Source organism: Triticum dicoccoides, chromosome 2A (genome assembly GCF_002162155.2).
Source record: "Triticum dicoccoides isolate Atlit2015 ecotype Zavitan chromosome 2A, WEW_v2.0, whole genome shotgun sequence".
Classification (NCBI taxonomy): Eukaryota; Viridiplantae; Streptophyta; class Magnoliopsida; order Poales; family Poaceae; genus Triticum; species Triticum dicoccoides.
Genome location: NC_041382.1, coordinates 574,911,493 through 574,932,054, shown reverse-complemented (window position 1 = coordinate 574,932,054; position 20,562 = coordinate 574,911,493).

Genomic DNA, 20,562 nt, shown 5'->3' with positions numbered 1-20,562 from the left:
GGGTACGACGGAGTGAGGAGGCGCGACGAGCGGCGCGCTCGGGCGCTGGATCGGCGGCGGCGAGCGGCGTAACGGGCCGGGAGGGCCGGATCTGGGTAGCGGCGGGCTCGGCGGCGGCTGAGCGGGCAGCAACCAGCGGAGTGACACGTGGCGCGACGCGGTTGGGTGCGGGCGACGGCGGCTGTCGGTGTCAAAACCGGTGGATCTCGGGTAGGGGGTCCCGAACTATGCGTCTAAGGTGGATGGTAACATGAGGCAGGGGACATGATGTTTTACCCAGGTTCGGGCCCTCTTGATGGAGGTAAAACCCTACGTCCTACTTGATTGATATTGATGATACGAATATTACAAGAGTTGATCTACCACGAGATCGTAGAGGCTAAACCCTAGAAGCTAGCCTATGGTATGATTGTTGTTGTATATGATCTATCGACTAGCCTGGCCTCGGTTTATATAATGCACCAGAGGCCTAGGATAAGAAGAGTCCTAGCTGAATACGTCGGTGGGGAGGAGTCCTTGTCTTGATCGCCAAGTCTTGTGGAATTTTCCTTGTATGCGGCAGCTGTCTGAACTGGCCCATGAGTATACGGCCATGGGGGTCCTCGGCCCAATCTAACAGATCGGGAGATGAAGTGGTGAGTACCCCCTAGTCCAGGACACCGTCAGTAGCCCCCTGAAGCGGTCTTCAAGTTAGGGACGCTCCTTGATTCTTCCGAACCGTTCTTCATCTTCGGTCGTCGGTCTTGAAAACTGGTTCAACAAATCTTCTCATCTTCGATCTTGAGGATCGCCGAAATGCATTCGACGAGTTTACACGTCGGGTATCCGAGGAGCCCCTTTAAGTTTCCGGCCTTTATCAATGCCTTGTTATTTTTATGCCACACCTCGAGTTTGAAGTTGTTCCCGGGCGGCGGCGGCCTCTTGCGTCCGAGCTTCAACACCGGACAACATTTGAGGTATCTTTTGCAGCCGAGCACCAACGTCGGACCGCTTCCCAGCTCTAACGCCGGAATGTATCCGAGCTCGAATGCCGGACTATGTATCCGAGCTCCAACGTCGGACTGTATCTGAGCTCCAACGCCGGAATATGTATCCGAGCTCCAACACCGGACTGTATCCGAGGTGTCATAAATCACCTTGGTTCAAAGAAGTTTGAAGGAGTTTAGCCGAGCTTAATGCCAGAAATGCCCTCTATGGAGCCAGCCACTAGCGCCCGAGCTTTATGCCGGACTGCTTCTGAGGTGGTGCACCACCCCGAATGTGGGCCGATTTTTGTCAATATTTTTGATTGGTGCAATTTATTCTCTGCCGAGATATATAGCCAGTAGCCCTCAAGGTGGGTATCGGTCTAAAACCCCAGATGCACATGAAGGATGACATAAGACCGCTGATCCCAGTAGCCGCTGAGACTCAGGTTGATTTGCAAAATCGGTCTGAGGATCAAGTCCTAGATCGGCAGAATACTTCGGGACACAAAAAGCGGCGTGCTCAGCCCTTGAGACTAAGGTTGGGTGCGGCCGACCAACCTGAGGATCAAAATCTCCTTGGAAACTATATTGCACTTAAAATTTTCTGCATTGAATAGGCAATGCAGTAGCCCCCGAGACACTGGTCGGGTGGCAACACCAGATCATGGGATCGATGTGCCCCTTTAATATTTTTAAATAATAAGCCCGAAGCCCAGTAGCCCCCGAGCCTTAATGCGGGCACGGGTGGCCGAATTAAGGATCGATATCCATAGTAAAATCACAAATTATGTGTAATGACTCTCTGTATCCAAGTACTTTATGTCATGAATGCTCGAATCCGCATTGTACAAAACTTTGTTGACCGACCATCGGCTTCCACCTCCTAGGCCAGTAGCCGAGGAGTGTTTGCCCTACTTTATAAAGCCTTTATGAGGGCAAAGATTTACGACAAACAAGGCAATCTGGCCATACGGTTTTATAAACAAAGATACGCAGAGAGATATGTTATATTACTATTTAACATAAGAAATGTCTTCCAAAGAAAATAGTCCCTCTATCGGTTCCTTTCTTTGGGTTGTCATGCTAAGCATGATCATGAAACCTCAGCTCTAATGTAAGAGCAAAATATCGATGATTTAGTTTGGGAGGCCAGTTAATAGCCCCCGGTAGTGGTCGGCGACCATTGAGGTCAAGCCGTAAACACTTTGGCCATTGTTATGAATGGCCCGTCATTTAACACCGTGATCGAATCGCTGACCAGTTTACGCTTATTGTGACAGTCAGTTTTTGGCTTTCTCCATTGAGGTGCTTAACCATGTGAGCTGGAAGCACAATCGCAGTGGTTCTCCCTTTGCACACCTACCCAAACAAAGCGGAACGTATGAGGCAAGCGCAGGAGCCGGGCAACCCAACTATTGACTGAAGACACAATTCGAAACCAATGCATATATAGTGAGATCCGAGAATGTTTTTGCCGAATCTCTAAAGGTGTCCGGCATTGCACTGCGAGACTTGTGCTGAAAACACACAAATAGTTTAAAAGTGCCAAAAGTTTGGAAAACCAAAAAACGTCAGTAAAAACATGACGTCCGAACAAGATCAAGTGTTCGGTGCCAATCCGAAAATTGGTCTTAGAAAAAAAGAGTGCTTCTGTCGTGCATTAATATTACACATCTGATCTCAAGACTTCAAGCGGTTCAGCCTACGGCTGCAGCCTCCTATCCTGAAGGCGGAGTGCTTCTCGTTAGACCAGTTTAGCGAACTAAACTCGAGCAGTCACTAGAGAGAAAATGGGTTATCTGGCTATTGACCACACACTCACGTCAAAAAAGGAGCGATAGAAAAAGACTTTGCAATGACCAAGAAGAAAACACATTTACTATAAAATAGCTCATATAAATTTTAAGAGCCCCTAAGTGACTTGGGTAAAAGAATTTTATATATAATGATTGTATGTACCGAAGTACTTATATCATATCTTTGTTCAACCGAACTTTAAACATGTCTTAACCGACTGTCGGCTTCTCCCTCTTCAGTCAAGGACCAAAAAGTGTTATGTACTCCAGCTGTCGAGAATATCGACAGTGTTTCCAATAACCAGGCAACCGGGCCATGAGGCTGTAACAGACAAAGCATGCTCAGGGAACTTATGCTATATTACAGATGAAGTGTAAGAAGCATCTTCGAAGAAAATAGTACCCCCACCGATACCTTTCTTCGGTGCTCATTATTACAATGAGACTTGTGCAATAGATTTTTTGTACTCATGAGTTCCGTTGTGTGCCGACCATGATTGAAAACAATAAGAGCGCTAGCTTTTGGCTTCACCCAGTCTGAGGTCAGAGCTCGGAGGACCCGGTCGTGACAATCGCAGAGGTGCTCCCTTTACTCCCTAGATGAACAATCGGGAACGTAGGGGTAAGCACAGGAGCCAGGCAACCCAGCTTGCAAATCGCTTAAGTCAATATGGTGCATATTGTGGCATAATACACGAACAAGGAACAAAGCCGTACAAGTATAATCATATGCAAGAGGAAAAGCTTCATGAAGGAAGCCCCCAAATGAATTGGGCATTTGAATTTATGCGTCACAAACAAAGTTTGGACAAGGAAATTTTTTACAAGCAACTTTTTTTCAAAAAAGTATAATGCTTGGTCGAACCGAACACAAGTTAGAAATTAAAGCTTTGAGCATGAAAGCGACTTAGCTGGTTAATGTGTTCGGTATTGATGACGTGGTCTGAGCTTGATGCGGGACAAGGTTCCATCCCCCAAGCCGGTCCCAAGGTGGCGGAGCGGAGAGCTCGACACGCCGAAGTGGTGATATAGCACGGTCAATGCAGACCCGCAGAGTGACGTCGAAGTCCTCGGGTCATTTTCCTGTGCACAAAAAATAGTGCAAACCGGAGATAATAGTAATAATGATAATTAAAAAAATCATTGCATAATAAATAATTTATGCAAAGCGAGTAATAAAAGAAATATGGCCTGGCGCCGAAGTCAATGTCGATGCAGGGCGTCGACGTGATGCGGTAAAGGCGTGGCAAAGTCTGAATTCACAGGTCGGTCCGAGCTCCGGATGCGGCGTTCGCCGGACTATGTACGAAAACTGACCGAACCACCATGCGACTGTCGTTAATGCGGCCACCATTTCATAGACCTGTGTACATATGATGGACAAACCAGGGTAATAATTCCTTGGGAAAAATGAACCCAAACAAGCAAAAAAAATACTGGGTTTAATAGCACCTGGTTTATTTGTTGTAGCAATCCGAAGGAAGGTGATTCCCAAAATTGGGACTCGATCCGCACACCCATTGCTTGATGGGCGATAAAACGACGGCATGGCAATGTTGGCAAAGGTTGGCTCGCCGAGGCAAAGCCCTCGGTCTAGCTAACGTGACGGAGCTGGTCGGCTAGTGACGCCGAAGTGTCCGGAGTAGGTTGATGAAGAGATGGCGAAGCCCCCGGTCCAGCCGAGATGTCAAAGCCTCGATGTCAGCCGATGATTCGAAGTAGGTCGGCGTGATGGACACCAACTTGAAGAAGCAATAGTGCGGCCCTACCGATGCAGGTCGTGACGTTGTCGATGCCGGCTTGATGAAGCTATCGTGCAGTGATGCCGGTATGCCCGCTCCATGTAATCCGTGGCGCGACGATGTTGGTGATGATATATCCTTCGCGATGCCGGACTCTTGTTCGGCTTACCGAGATGATGATCCGAAGAAGTTGAGCTCGGCTCAACAAAGTGACGATGTGTCAAGCGCAGGTCGGCAGCCGTGGAGCAATATTGCCGGACTGGTTTGACACCAGCATGATGTTGAAGATCATGTTCAAAAGATCTTAAAGTTAGTGGGATGTGTTCGGGAACAAAACACAATACCCCATACAAAACTTCCTTCAAAAGGGATGTTTGAAATCCCGTTCATAAAAAAGATGAACTCGGGTCAGATTCGTTTTCGCGCAGAAAACAGATCCGAAAAGTGATCCACTAATCGGAAGGTTCCCGGAGTTTGGACGGTCGGATCGAGCTGAAATTTTGAGAGGTGGTAGATGTAGGAATTCCGCAGCCGATCAACGGTTGGATATTCCAAAGGACGTCTGAGCTAGAAGCTGGACACCACGCCCTAAACTCATCCAGATTCCCATCCAGATTTGACAGGGCTTGGGTATATCGTGGATTGCCAGAGATTCCTCCATCAGAACTCGATGAAATTTTCCAGGGTTGTTGTAGACTCAATTCCGCACAATTCCACCAAAGCGATCATCAAAAAGACACTTGAGAAGGCGGTGGCGGCGGACACAAGTTTGCTTTCCAAAAAAATAGCACGGTCGCCCGAGGGCAATGTTGGCGTTGAGCCCCCGGGCTCCCTGGATGATTCCTCTATGATTTTGATAGAGATCGGAGTTGATGTTTATAAAGGCCCTCATCCGAACATGACGATCGGAGGTAGGGCGCAGTCCTTGGTCAAATCAAGGTGACCAGTCGAGCTGGTGACGAATATGCTGAAGTCGTAGTTGATCTGCAGGCGAGCCATCAACCTTTTGCCGAACACACAGCGGAACTCTCAATGAAAGCACCAATGTCGGTGTCAAAACCGGCGGATCTCGGGTAGGGGGTCCCGAACTGTGCGTCTATGGCGGATGGTAACAGGAGGCAGGGGACACAATGTTTTACCCAGGTTCGGGCCCTCTTGATGGAGGTAAAACCCTACGTCCTACTTGATTGATATTGATGATATGAATATTACAAGAGTTGGTCTACCACGAGATCGTAGATGCTAAACCCTAGAAGCTAGCCTATGGTATGATTGTTGTTGTATGTGATCTATCGACTAGCCTGGCCTCGGTTTATATAATGCACCAGAGGCCTAGGATAACAAGAGTCCTAGCCGAATACGCCGGTGGGGAGGAGTCCTTGTCTTGATCGCCAAGTCTTCTGGAATCTTCCTTGTATGCGGCAGCTGTCCGAACTGGCCCATGAGTATACGGCCATGGGGGTCCTCGGCTCAATCTAACAGATCGGGAGATGACGTGGTGAGTACCCCCTAGTCCAGGACACCGTCAGTGGCGCTGACGTGGCAGCCCATGATTGGTCGGGGCGGCGTGGAGGGGAGCGGCTGACATGTCCGGCGCGGTGCAAATGCGTCCGGACGCGCGGAAGAGGAGTGGATCTAGGTTTATACCCGGATTTCGGGGGAGATGCACATATTTATAGGTAGAGGGAGCTAGGAGAGTCCAAATGAGGTGCGGTTTTCGGCCACGCGATCGTGATCGAACGCCCGAGATGATGGAGGGGGTTTAGGTGGGTTTTGGGCCACTTTGGAAGGGTGTTGGGCTGCAACACACACAAGGCCTTTTCGGTACCTCGGTTAACCGTTGGAGTATCAAACGAAGTCCAAATGGCATGAAACTTGACAGGAGGTCTACCGGTAGTAAACCAAGGCCGCATGACAAGTATCGGTCCAATCCGAAAACCTTTAACACCCACACACGAAAATAGGTAGAAAGGGACACTGGGTGACATAGAAGTGCCGGATTGGAAAACGGACAACGGGGAAAATGCTCGGATGCATGAGACGAACATGTATGCAAACGTGATGCACATGATGACCTGATATGAGATGCATGACACGCAAGCAATGACAGGGCAACAACAGCGAATAACTGGAGGACACCTGGCACATCAGTCTTGGGGCGTTACAACACTCCACCACTACGACAGGATCTCGTCCCGAGATATAGAATGGCACCGGAGGGACAATGGAAGAGAAAGAGGAGAGGTAAAGCTAAGTTGCTTCTTTGACAAATGAGTGAAACCACGAGCCTTGAGAGGTTGAACAAATTGAAAGAAAGAATTCAATGAAAATGAGCAAAGTTGAAAGCACTCCGTTAGGAAAAGGACCAAGGAAGAACAAATTCGAACCGCACTCTGGTTGGAAAGATATGCAAGTCTTGATAAAATGAAAGAACTTGAGCAAAAAGGTCACAACACTCCGGTTAAATAGGATAAGCATGAAAAGATCATGATCTTCATAATTCGAGATGATGAGTGAAGAGTGAAACATCACAATGCCTCCGGAACAAAAGAAATAGAAGATAGATAATTGAAATAAAAGAATGGAGAAGAAAATGCCAACTTCTGCCACCAAAAGAGCTTGAAAAAGGCATCCTTAGGAGAAGGGTCTTACAGAGTTGTTGGAAAACCAACAAAGAAAAGAACAAGGTTGTAGTGGGCTTATGGAAAACATCCCGAAATTATGAGGTGAAATTCTGCCACTACTGGAAACAACAGATTGAATTGACATAAACAAGGAGACGAGAAACTTATTTCACCGGGAGGATAGATGAAGAACTTGGATCATATATTATCACCATTAATAGCAACAATCCTTAGGGAAAACTTTAGGTGAAATATCACCCCAGATAACTCCAATGACGAGATTGATGGATTTAAAATATCTCATAATTGATAACTTGTGAATCACGAAGCACGAAGGGAAATTATCAAGAAAGACATAACACCACCTCAAAAGATATGCGTGAAAGAATAGCACTCCGAATTTCAAGATGAAGAATGCTTGAGCTTCTCTGAAAAGAATCTCAAGGAACACTTTGAAAAAGGAATTAAATCCTTGATGAACCGCCATGTAGAACATCCATGAAGATCTCCGGTAACAAAAAATGATGATAAAAAGAAAGAGAAGTAGAAAACACAAGGTGAAGCCTTGCGATGATTTAGATGTATCTTCGTGATGATATACTATGGAAAAACATGCAGCGCCGAAAAAGAAAAGATGAAATAATTTAAACCGAGAATTTGATGAGCCTCCGGAATAAGGAATTAATCACTTGGGTGAATCAAGAATAAGAATCACATTATGTGTATCCTTCACCAATTTAGATTGATTACAAAACAATGGATTTAGCATACCACTTATTCTCGTTGAAAAGGATTAAGAGAGATATATCGCAACTTGAATGGGTATTCAATGATCCGCCGGTAGAATTTGGAAAGAACGAATGAATTGATATGATAACGAAGGAAGAGAAATCTTAAACGAATCACCATAAGAATTGAAAATGAAAATAGCAAAATCACAAATTCACCGAGAAGAATTGGAAAGCGAATGAAGATACTTATGTGAATGAGAACGAAGAGATCATGAGCTGATTAGAGGAAACTTGAATGACACACCGGTAAGAGTTGGAGAGCGAGAGATGAAAGATGGAATGAAAAAATCTGAGATGATGGGCTCCGGATAATCAAACTGAAAAATACTCCTGAATTGCTCCAGATGGGTGAAAAGAATTCTCACAATCGAAAACAATTATGAGAGGAAATCATCAAGCTAGAATCATGAATCTTTGAGAGAACAGATAAGATTGAGAGAAAAATCTTCTTCGGTCTTCAATTGTTGAGATACTCCGGGATGAAAAAATAGAAATGTTGAACCAACTATGAAAAGAATTTGAAAGATCTCGGAGAAATACATATGACTGATGATGAATCATTCTTACGTCAAACTTTGAAAAGAATTTAGGATAGCTCCGGAAAAATAAGAATAGTCAGGTAAGATCCTGGGAAAAGACCTGTGGGTTAAGGACCACTCAAGAGAGAACACCGTTGAAATGATTTAAAAGAGAGGTTGCACCGGTTGAATTAAGTGACTTGAATGAGATAACATCCTCGAAAAAGCTTGAACGAATGTAGAGTGGAAACACGAATCTTCGAGATATCTTGAGCACTCCGGAACAATTGAATAGCGAGAAGTCAATGATAATAAGGTGCACCGGCATGAAAAGACATTTGAAACGAGGAAGAGAATATGATCAAAAAAACTTGACTTGAATCCACCGGAGAAGAAAAAGAATGAATAATGATGAACTTGAGGTTCCATTAGGATCTTCATGAGAATCACCGGGTAAGAACATTTACGGAAAAGAAAGGAGAGACTTCATAATCATAAGATAGATACTTGATAAAGAAATCTTAGTTCTTGAAGAAAAAAGGGGGTGGGTGGGTGGGAAAACAAAGGCAACTTGGGAAGGATGAAACGAACACCATTGAGAGAGCTTAGAATAGATCTTGCTGATGTTGAAAAGATCGGATCCACTTGAGCAGAAGCACACCGGTTAAAAAGGATTGACATGACAATCTCGATTAACATGAAGGATTGGTATTCACATCGGAGAATGAGAACACCGTCTAGGAGAGTTATGGAATCAACATTTGACATTGAAGCAACTCGAATATATACCACAACTCAAAACAAAAAAAGGATTGGTTTGCAAAATAAGCCGCAACAAACATATGATAGAGATTTCGTCCGAAGTTTTTGTGGTGGTGCCTACACGGGCTCGATCGTATAGCACCATCATGTACAAGGCATTGCACATGACATACGAAGCATCCCCGAGTCGGCATAGCCAAGGACTCTTTAAGACACAACGAGACCACTGTAAAACCAACCGTGGATAGGCGGACCACTGAACGTCGAACCCCAATTTCATATCATACATCTGTGGGAAAGATATCCTAAGAGCTACTTGAATTCCCACTTATAAACTCCCGAAATTTTCCGGTTATGCAATCAGGTGTTGGGGATACAGGGGAAGCATAATATCTCACCCAAAACTAACAAATCCTACATCCAGCTGTATCCATCCTTCAACACATAACCAAGAAACCTTCGGAAATCGTTTACCTCAACCTTCGAAAAGCATCCGCTATACGAGTTATGGCAATACTCCCGAACTCCCACCCCAGTACTGGGTGGCGTCAAGGTTATCTCACCAACAACTGCATAAAAGAGATTTTCGATGTCGGCGAACTCAGGTATTCCAGAACTGCAACGATAAAATTGTGACGACAACACCTCGGAGCTCAACTCCCCGGGACACTGCCACAACCCCTAAATGTCAGGAAGCACCAAGAACAATGTTCTCGTGACAAAACCATCGGAACGATTCCAAGATACCCGCGTGATCCTAAAAAAAATTGTGAAATTTGAGAAGAGAAGAGTCAAAACTCTACGTCAGGCTGCCTCACCAGAGTGACGAAGGGACTGAGGAGTAAAAGAATCCTACTCTCCGATATATATAATCCTAAATGACTCAAAACATTTTTCTAGACTCAACAACGCCAGCGATTCAATCAAGCAGGGGGCTCCTAAGGTCGGTGAAGGCTCTGATACCAACTTGTAACGCCTTCGATGCGGCTATATCTCCCACATGTTGAAGCACGACTTAGAGGCATAACCGCATTAAAAGCAATGTCGCAAGTGAGGTAATCTTCACAACAACCCATGTAAGTAAATAAAGGGGAAAGGATACATAGTTGGCTTAGAATCGCCACTTCACACAATACATGAATAAAACATTACAATCATCCAAATACACTCAAGGTCCGACTACGGAACCCAAAATAAAAGAAGACTACCCCAAATGCTACACAGATCCCCGATCGACCCCAACTGGCTCCACTACTGATCAACTAGAACGAAACAACACAAAGGACAAGTTCTTCATCGAGCTCCGCCTTGAGCTCAGTTGCGTCACCTGCATGGTTTCGTCAGCACCTGCAATCTGGTTTGGAAGTAACTATGAGTCACAGGGACTGAGCAATCTCACAACCTCGCGATCAAGACTATTTAAGATTGTGGGTAGGGTAAAGGTATGAGGTGGAGCTGCAGCTAGCGACTAGCATATATGGTGGCTAACATACGCAAATGAGAGCAAGAAGAGAAGGCAAAAGCACGATCGATGAACTATGATCAATAAGTGATCCTAGAACAACCTACGTCAAGCATAACTCTAACACCGTGTTCACTTCCCGGACCCCGCCGAGAAGAGACCGTCACAATAACACACGCTGTTGATGCATTTTAATTAAGATAAAATTTAGGTTTTCTACAACCGGACATTAACAAATTCCCATCTGCCCATAACCACGGGCATGGCTTTCGAAAGTTCAATCCCTGCAGGGGTGTCCCAACGTAGCCCATCACAAGCTCTCACGGTCAACGAAGGATATTCCTTCTCCCAAGACAATCCGATCAGACTCATCATCCCGGTTATAAGACATCCTCGACAATGGTAAAACAAGTCCAGCAAGCCGCCCGAATGTGCCGACAAATCCCGATAGGACCTGTACACATCTCGTTCTCAGGGCACACTCAGATGAGACATCCTACGAGTAAAACCAACCCTCAAGTTGCCCCGAGGTGGCCCCGCAGTCTACTCGGTTCGGACCAACACTTAGAGAAGCACTGGCCCGAGGGGGTTAAAATAAAGATGACCCTTGAGTCCGCGAAACCCAAGGGAAAAGGGAAAAGACAATGTTGGGCATTGCTGGAAGATTTTTATTCAAGGCGAACTGTCAAGGGGTTCCCATTATAACCCAACCGTGTAAGGAACGCAAAATCCGGGAACATAACTCCGATATGACGGAAACTAGGGCGGCAAGAGTGGAACAAAACACTAGGAATAAGGCCGAGCCTTCCACCCTTTACCAAGTATATAGATGCATTAATTAAATAAGAGATATTGTGATATCCCAACAAAATATCCATGTTCCAACATGGAACAAACTTCAATCTTCACCTGCAACTAACAACGCTATAAGAGGGGCTGAGCAAAGCGGTAACATAGCCAAACAACGGTTTGCTAGGACAAGGTGGGTTAGAGGCTTGGCTCAACAATATGGGAGGCATGATAAGAAAGTGGTAGGTATCGCGACATATGCATAACAAAAGAGCGAGCAACTAGCAAGCAAAGATAGAAGTGATTTTGAGGGTATGGCCATCTTGCCTGAAATCCCGCAAGGAAGAAGAACGAGTCCATGAAGAAGACAAAGAACATAGACGAACGGGTCCTCACAAACGCGACGTTATCAGAACCAACCTGAAGAAGCAACACCAGAAAGAAGCACACAACATAGTAAACAACCAACACATGAACATGGCATGATATGCGGGATGCAGTATGCGGTGCATATGCATGATTGGGAAAGATTGATTGAACCTGGCCTTAACTTGGAAATCCAAGAGTGCCACTGGAAAGGTGAGTTGATTTCGGTCGAAATCGATATAAAGATCACCGGAAACGGATGCACGGTTTGGAAATGGCAAGCAAAACCAATATGGCACCGGTCTGCGATAAACAGCAAGTAGCCTTCTAAATGCATCAAGATAAATAAGCTACTGCACTCAAACATGACAAAAAAATACATGGCAGGGATACACTCAAGATGCTTGACAAAAGATGAACACTAAGCTACGGCTAATTCACTCAATAGCAAGCTCAAGCAAGCATGGCAAAAATGCGAAAGATAACAGGTTTTAGACTTAGTGAAATTAACAGCATGTTAGGAATTTATCAGACTATGGTAAATCAAGTCTAGCAAAGCCGCCTGAATGTGCCAACAAATCCCGAGAGGAGCTGCACATATCTCGTTCTCAGGGCACACTCAGATGAGACATCCTAGGAGTAAAACCAACCCTCAAGTTGCCCCGAGGTGGCCCCGCAGTCTACTCGGTTCGGACCAACACTTAGAGAAGCACTGGCCCGGGGGTTAAAATAAAGATGACCCTTGTGTCAGGACCCCGACTCAATGTCACATCGATCTAGCATGTAACACCTCATATCACTTTGCGGCCTCACGCACGGTATTCCCACGGGTGTCGCCTTACCTTTGCCCGGGACCGTTTGCGTCTTTTGGCACACGTATATGATAGTGTCGCTAGCATCCATATGATAAGGAGCCCGGGCTGACATGGCTAGTCGTAAACCCAAAGTGGCACAGACTTACAGGGACAGGCATCCATGACCCAGCATCGAACGTGTCGGTCATCAGCGAGCGAATCCAGGCTGTAGCACTGGGCTAGCAGGACTCCGGTGAACCGGGCTGTAGCGGGCTAACAGGACTCCGGTATTCATCGCGTGACATTTCCCCGAAGGGACAGACACAGGAACGAAGAAGGACACATGCCGGCCAGCCTAAGTGTTCCGGAGCAGCAGCAAGCTACCATGGCTCAGTGGAAACACTAGGAGACATTTCCCGGTAAGAGAGGCTACTAAGGATAAACAACTAGATAGCCAGATCCCACACATACCAAGCATTTCAATAACATACACACAATATGCTCGATATGTGCAAATAGAACATGGCATCACAACATGACTCTACGACACAAGTAATTTATTCGATAGGCTCCGAGGAGCGAGACATTACAAACATGGGTCTCATGACCCAACAATCAGAGCATACAAGTCAAAGCACAAGCGGAAGCTATCATGTCTGAGTACAGACATCTATAAATGAAAAAGGCTGAGAAGCCTGACTATCGATCAGATCCTGCCGAGGGCACAAGATCGTAGCTGAGGTATCAAGCTAAACGTCGAAGACCACGCGAAACTACTAGTGAGACCGAAGTCTCTCTGCAAAACATAAAATAGGCAAACGTGAGTACAAATGTACCCAGCAAGACTTACATCAGAACTAACTACATATGCATCATTATCAACAAAGGGGATGGTGGGGTTTAACTGCAGCAAGCCAGCTTTGACTCGGTGGCTATCCTGAACTACGACTGCAATGTAACTCTTTTGAGGTGGCGCACACGAGTCCACATATTCACCAACCAATACACCACTATGGATCCGCTCCCGTCTCCCTACGAGAACGCCATCCATAGCACTCACGCTTATCTTGCGTATTTTAGAGTATCCACTTTCACTTGTCTATGAACTGATATAAGCAACCCAGAAGTCCTTTACCGCGGACACGGCTATTCGAATAGATGATGTTAACCCTGCAGGGGTGTACTTCTTCACACACGCTCTCACCACTTACCGTCGTTTACACGACATGTACTCGGCTACCTTCAAGCGGAAGCCCAACGTGGGTGTCGGCCACGGCCTGCCTAAACACTCAAGTCTCTAGTCCAGGTTTATCGCCTATTCGGGTTCCATCCATGAGGAGATCTGGCCGGAGTTTCGCTCACAGCCCCAAACGATGTGTACAGGGTTCCGTGACACCAAACGGGCGCCTGGTATACCCGGCCACGTGCCTACCGCATCACAGCCCACCCCTACGGTCAGCGCTGCGCACGGCCTCCAGCATACTACAAACACCAGAAACTACTTGCAACTCCTGGACAAAGGACAAGGGTGATCAAGAAGCCGAGAGGGTCCATTGGTTTCGGGCCCAATGCGTGGTAGTAGCTGAATCATGGATCACAAACACAGAACTCAGTTCCTGAGGACGGCTGCAATGAGACAACCCACCATGTACTCCTACATGGCCTCTCACCGCTACCTTTACCAAATCGTGTTCACACACTTAGCTCACACACAGTAGGACATGTTCACACACCTCTGATTCATCCCCGATGAATCAGACCTAACTCAACTCTAAGCAGTAGCAGGCATGACAAACAAACATGAATGATTAGGCACAACAGGGCTCAAACAACTCCTACTCATGCTAGTGGGTTTCATCTATTTACTGTGGAATGACAGGTCATGCAAAGGATAAAGGGGTTCAGCTACCGCAGCAAGTAACAGATGAATCGATGTTGTCTTAATGCAGTAAAAGAGAGCAGGAGCGAGAGAGTGGGATTGTATCGGAATGAACAAGGGGGTTTTGCTTGCCTGGCACTTCTGAAGATAATATAGCTCTTCATCGGTGTCATCGATCACATCGGCGGTACACGTCTATCAAGAGGGGACAATTACCGGCAAATACAGAAAAACACGATCAATGCAATGCACAATATGATGCATGCTATGACATGGCAATATGAATGTGTTTGGGCAAATGCACCTAAAACCAGATTAAATGAAGTTGGTTTGAATCCAAGATTCAAATTCGAACTCCATATGTGGTTATTTAAATGTCATTCACTTCCTTTGCCCTAAACAGTAGTGATAAGTTGTTCTAACATGCATGAAAACGGTACAGATGGATTCCTTGAATTTTTCTGATAATTTTTCATATATAAATTATTTAATTTGGAGTTACGATTGAATTTCTATGATTTATTGAAGTTTTAGCTATTTTCTGGAATTTCCTGATTATTTTTAAATCCAGAAAATACTTATTGCGTCAGCCCCACGTCACAGTGACGTCAGCAGGTCAACTGGGCGCCCCAGGTCAAACCTGACGTGTGGGGGCCACACGTCAGTGACACAGGAGCTAATCCCGGTCAAACCCACCGCTAACTGGGGTTTGACCAGGGGTGGGGCCCACAGTCAGTGGCTTAGGGGGGTGGTTAGCGCGTCATTAGTGGCTAATGACAGCGCCAAGTCACTGGCCACCGGAGTTCGGCCGGCGGCGACCCGAAACGCGGCGGAAGTTCACCGGGGTTGCGCTACGGGCGGCGGCTGGACGCGCGAAGGGCACCAGAAGGTAGCCCGTGCCCGTGCGCATCTAGGGGGCCAACGGGAGGTGCGGGGGTGGCCGGGGTTCGCCGGAGTGGAGCCCGAGGCGGCGGCCGGAGCTCGGCCCAGCGTGACGCGGTGGCTGCAGCGCGTTAGCCGGAGAGCAGAGGAGCGCGTCGGGACCCTGTGAACCTGGAGAGCACGCGGGAGCTACTGGAGCGAGCGGAAGAGCTCCGGGGCGCGAGGTTCGCCGGCCATGGCGATGGCCGGAGCTCGGTGCTTGCGGGGACGGCAGCTACGGCACGAGAACGAGCAGGGGGTCAGAGGGGAAACGGAGTGGAGCTCACAGGGGTTGCGACGGTGGCCTCGGGGAGCTCGGGGAGGCACCGGAGCCGACGAATTTGACGAAGATGGCCGGCGGTCCCGAGGTTGAAGAAGACATCGAGGGCGGTGTTGCGGCACGTCTGGGGCCTCGTGGCTCGTTGAGGAGGTAGAGGGAGGACCGGCGGAGCTTCCTGGGACGTCGGTGAGCCGTGGGATGGCCGGTAGCCACGGTGGCTCTCGTCGGTGGCGGCGGCTCCGTTCGGGGAGGGGAACAGAGGAGGGGGGGAGAGTGTTCGGGGAAGAGAGAGGGAGCAGCGAGGGAGGAAGAGGGGCGAGGGGACACGAGGCGTGAGGGGGAGGCTCGGGAACGCCTCGGTGGAAGCAGGAGGTGGCCGAGGCGGCATCGGCGCTCGCCACCGAGCTGCTTCGGTGCGAGGGGAGGAAGATGACAAGGGGGAGGAGGTGGGCTGGGCCGGCCAGGTGGGGGAGCTGGGCCGGCTCTGGTGGGCTGCACGGGTAAGGCCAGGTACTTCCTTCTCTCTCTCTCTCTTATTTCTATTCTGTTTTATATTTTTCTTCTGTTTTTGTTTTATTTAATTCTTTTGCCACTGTTTTGAATTAAAAATAATAATTCAAACAATGCCAAAGCTCCTCTGAATATTTTATATTGCTAGATGGACTTTTCCAAAAGCTTATAAAATATTTCAGGGGGTATTTGAAATTATATTCTAATTATATGAATATAATTCAAATTCAAATCGCTAATGAATTAAATCCAAAGTCCCAAAAATAAATCCTTAAAAAATGTTCAATATTTTGGTTGGGACCAGAACCCTTACCAAAAATTATCAAATATTTAAAAAGGCATTTTTGGAGCAATGAATGAGATTTCTAGGGTTTTTGCCCCTCTTTTATTTAAGTTTTTGAGGCTTCCAAAATTCCTCAGTTCAAATTTTCAGAATTTAAACATGATGCACACATGAGCTAGCCTAGAGCACTACCAGTAGCTAGGGATGTGACAACTCACCCCCACTAAACAAGAATCTCGTCTCGAGATTCAAGCGTAGGGTAAGATGAAGGGGAAACGCAAACTGGTATAATCTTCACGATCCAGGTTGCACTTCAAATGAACGTTGATTTGAACACCATCTTTGTCTTGTCGTCTTGCTCTGAGAACTTCAGCTAATCATGACAAGAAGGGAAAAGGAAAACTCTAGAACAATCGATCTTCGAGAAGACCGAACAACTTAGGATCAACTCATGGGATGAGACATAGCAACATCTCTTGAGCTGAGAGACGAAGCACAGATCCGAAGAAATGGAGTAAGACAGATGACGAGGGTTCGCTAAGTAGACAACAATTCCAGACTTAAGAATGTGGTGATCGGTTGTCAACGTAGCGAGGAGTTGAGTTGACATGGCACCATTATGATGTACCTTAGGGAAGGTGACTCGAAGACATATCCCCTAAAGTGGCAAAAAGAATTACCTTTGATATAGAGATCATTGAGACTCTCTATATCAGCCTAAGGCAAATCACGGCAATTGATTGGCGGGGTCGGTAGAATGGCATACTTGGACTTGGATGATGTGGATTACCTTGTTGAAGACAACGCAATGGATGAATTTTCTTATCACCGGAAATGGAAGAGACCCGTGGTAGAATGGCACATTGGCGGTGCAAGCTGGGAACAAAATGCAAATGCTGGGAATGATTCTGGTAACTGGGGAAGAACCCAACAATAGGGAGTGAATTCACTGTTTGTAAGGTCATAGCATTGCCGAGGAAACTGAGAGCAAACCCAGTTAGTGCCGATGATAACACCTAGCGCTTGTGCGTGCTCTCAAGAACTTGAGCATTTCCACATTCATCAAGGTTTTACCAACATCCGTGTCAAGGATCCTGGCAACACAACTTGCTACCATGATGAATGATGATGGATGATGCAGATGCAAAGGAAGATAACACTTCTCAGATTTCATCTTAGCGAGGCCAAGGGAATAGAATCTGGATGATCGACCGAGAGACATTTAGCACTCCGCTTCTAATGTTCTCCTTGATGTGCTAGCGTAACCCATTCATAGATATGGTTTGATAACTAGAACATCAAGTAAAAGGTCGGACTTTGGGAGCAATAGAATCCATAAGGAACAGTTACGGAGGTAAATCCTATGAAATCCTTATGGGAAGGTGGCCAACTTCTTCAATCAAGATACTACAATAATAGGTCTTTCGGCTGGGTGTGTTGGCCACGACATCCACCTTACCGGTTATCGAGGGACCAATATTATAGTTCTTGGGAAATGTTCCAACCATCATATCTGCCTGAGATTCAGATCTGGTTGGTGTCAGGATATTCCAGACTCATCGAGTCTAGGAAGAAAAATGAAAGTTTGCAACACAAATCGACGAGATGACGTTGCGGGATTCTCGGGAGATGAACTACGATAGCAAGCTCCAAAACATGAGTTGGTTCTGCTACAAACACGTGAACATGTTGTCCTAGACAATACATTATCACATGGTAGTCTTACAACAAAACACTACCGAGTTCAGGTGGGGAACCATAATCGAGGATATTGAAGTCCTTGCATAAGGCATGCTCTTAAGAAGGAACTTCTTCTCCTTGAACAAATCAATCAGTGGCTTGGTGTGCTCGGAACACATAAGGAATGAAGGTTGCAAGTCTCCAAACCATAGAATACTTCGCACATATGCATGACTGACTTGGGATGATCCCAGAGGAAGCAAAACTAACTTTCTCAAATTCACGGCGGCAACTTTCACCAAATGCACGTGTATAAGAGGAAGTCACTCCTTTCATCAAACAAATACTTCATGAGCTAGCATGAAGAAAATGCTTCAAAAGTTTCCAACACTAACTTAATGTTCAACAAAATCATGGAGGAGATAAGGATGTTGTCAATGGGCTCAACAACAATTCATCTGGGTTTCCTTTTAAAAGGAATTCCATAGTTAAGTGAACAAGTGATAGCATGGGTCAGACCCAAAAGGTATAATGGTGTATACTCGAGGGATCAACCACGAGTGAGACAACATTACGAATATCGTTGGTTCTGGTCTGATTGGATGATAGCCCATACTCCAATCAAAGGTTGGATAAAATGATAGGTCCATTAACCGATCACGAGGTTCAGTCGATGAAAATATCAACTTTCTTCAACACACATACAAGACATCCCTTATAATGAACTATATCGGACAAGCTTCTATCTTCCAACTCTCCAAGTTGATGCATAGCTTAACCAACTAGCTCAGGGGTATCCAACACGGATTCTTGGAGAAAGGGTGGTTTACAGGATAAACCAACTTGATCACGAGCTTAACATAACAGTCAGGTGACAACCTGGTGATACTATCGAGAAGATATTCGGAAAATCACGAACCACCGATATGTTACTAAGCTCGAGAACAATCTCGCTTTTGAGGGCAAGACGATATGATCAAATGAGTGAGGACTTGACAAATCCTAACTCATCAATCAAAGAGTGCACCAGGAAATAAGGACTAGGTAGCACGATCAATCTTAGAATGGTGATTCAATAACCAACATACTAAGAATAAAATTATTATCCTTTAACTACCAAGCAATGAGGTTGCTAGGAGTATTGATTTCACACATCACAATTCATTTGTCGGTATTCCGGTTGCATCAACACGGAACCGAGGAATGAAAAAGGATGGCGAGAAGTATCACTATGTCAAGAATTCACAAAAGGTGGTGCAATTCTCATGAAATTCCTGTCATAAAGAAGGTAATACTTCAGGGTAGAGCAGACCAGAAGCTGGATTGTAACTTGATCTGCGGAACACAACTACTTTGACCCAATCCTAAATATGGATGAGGTACTGGAGTTTGTTTCTCCTAGTCATTCAGGACGGAATGGCTTGACGGGCCACAAGAGTAATAGGCATCGACAAACGAATGCGCGCATACTCTTGACTATCAATTGATAGACGAAGGTCAGTAGACAACTAAAGAGGGACAACTCAAAGGAACATATAACTTTCTGAGTTGTGGATGCATAAATTAGTATGTCGAACCGAGTTCAACATAATTCTTCCGGATAACCCATGCAGAAAGGTAGAACTGGCAGAGTCACGATTTATGAATGGAGAACTCCTCAAGAATAATCCTGTTGTGATATTTCAGTTCAACGAGGAACTTCTGCCATAAGTAGTTCATGGTATTTGGAAGAAGAAGATACCACGGACTTCAAGGACTATCGCAAAGGTTACTAATATCCTGAAGGCACTAGCAATTACTATCAACACGAAGTAGGTGGAGTGAATCTCGGGTTCAAGAACCCAGGAACAGAATACCTATTACTAAGTAGCATCACGGAATGCTTTCAAGGATAAAGGCCAGAATCATCACACTGGGACACCAATCATGGCTAAATTACTAGGTGATCCCCTAAGACACCTAGGGTCATAATAATAGCTCCAACATATATGTCAGGGCAATAAATTACCTCAACTCAACAATTAGTGTGATTGAGCTGGCATAAAGGAACATTGAAACCAGAGGGAAAGGATTTTGCAAATTGCTTCAAACTATTTAGAAACATGGGATGACTCGGACAGCATAACGGCTGTAAATGCTCAGAAAGGATTTGAGACATTCACAAAAATGGTGGCATAACCACTTAGAAGCACAATATCAAAGTTCCGAGATCAACAATTATCATACGGAAGTAGTAGGAACTGAACTGAGACTTAAATCCAACAATCTTATAAGTCTACGGATTAGTAACACGTGATCCTGATAGAAAGAAGAGATAGCCTAGTTCTTAATCCCCGTAGGAAAGATAAGATGACTCAGATCAGAAAGGCATGAGGTATAAGGAGTAGAAAGAGCCTT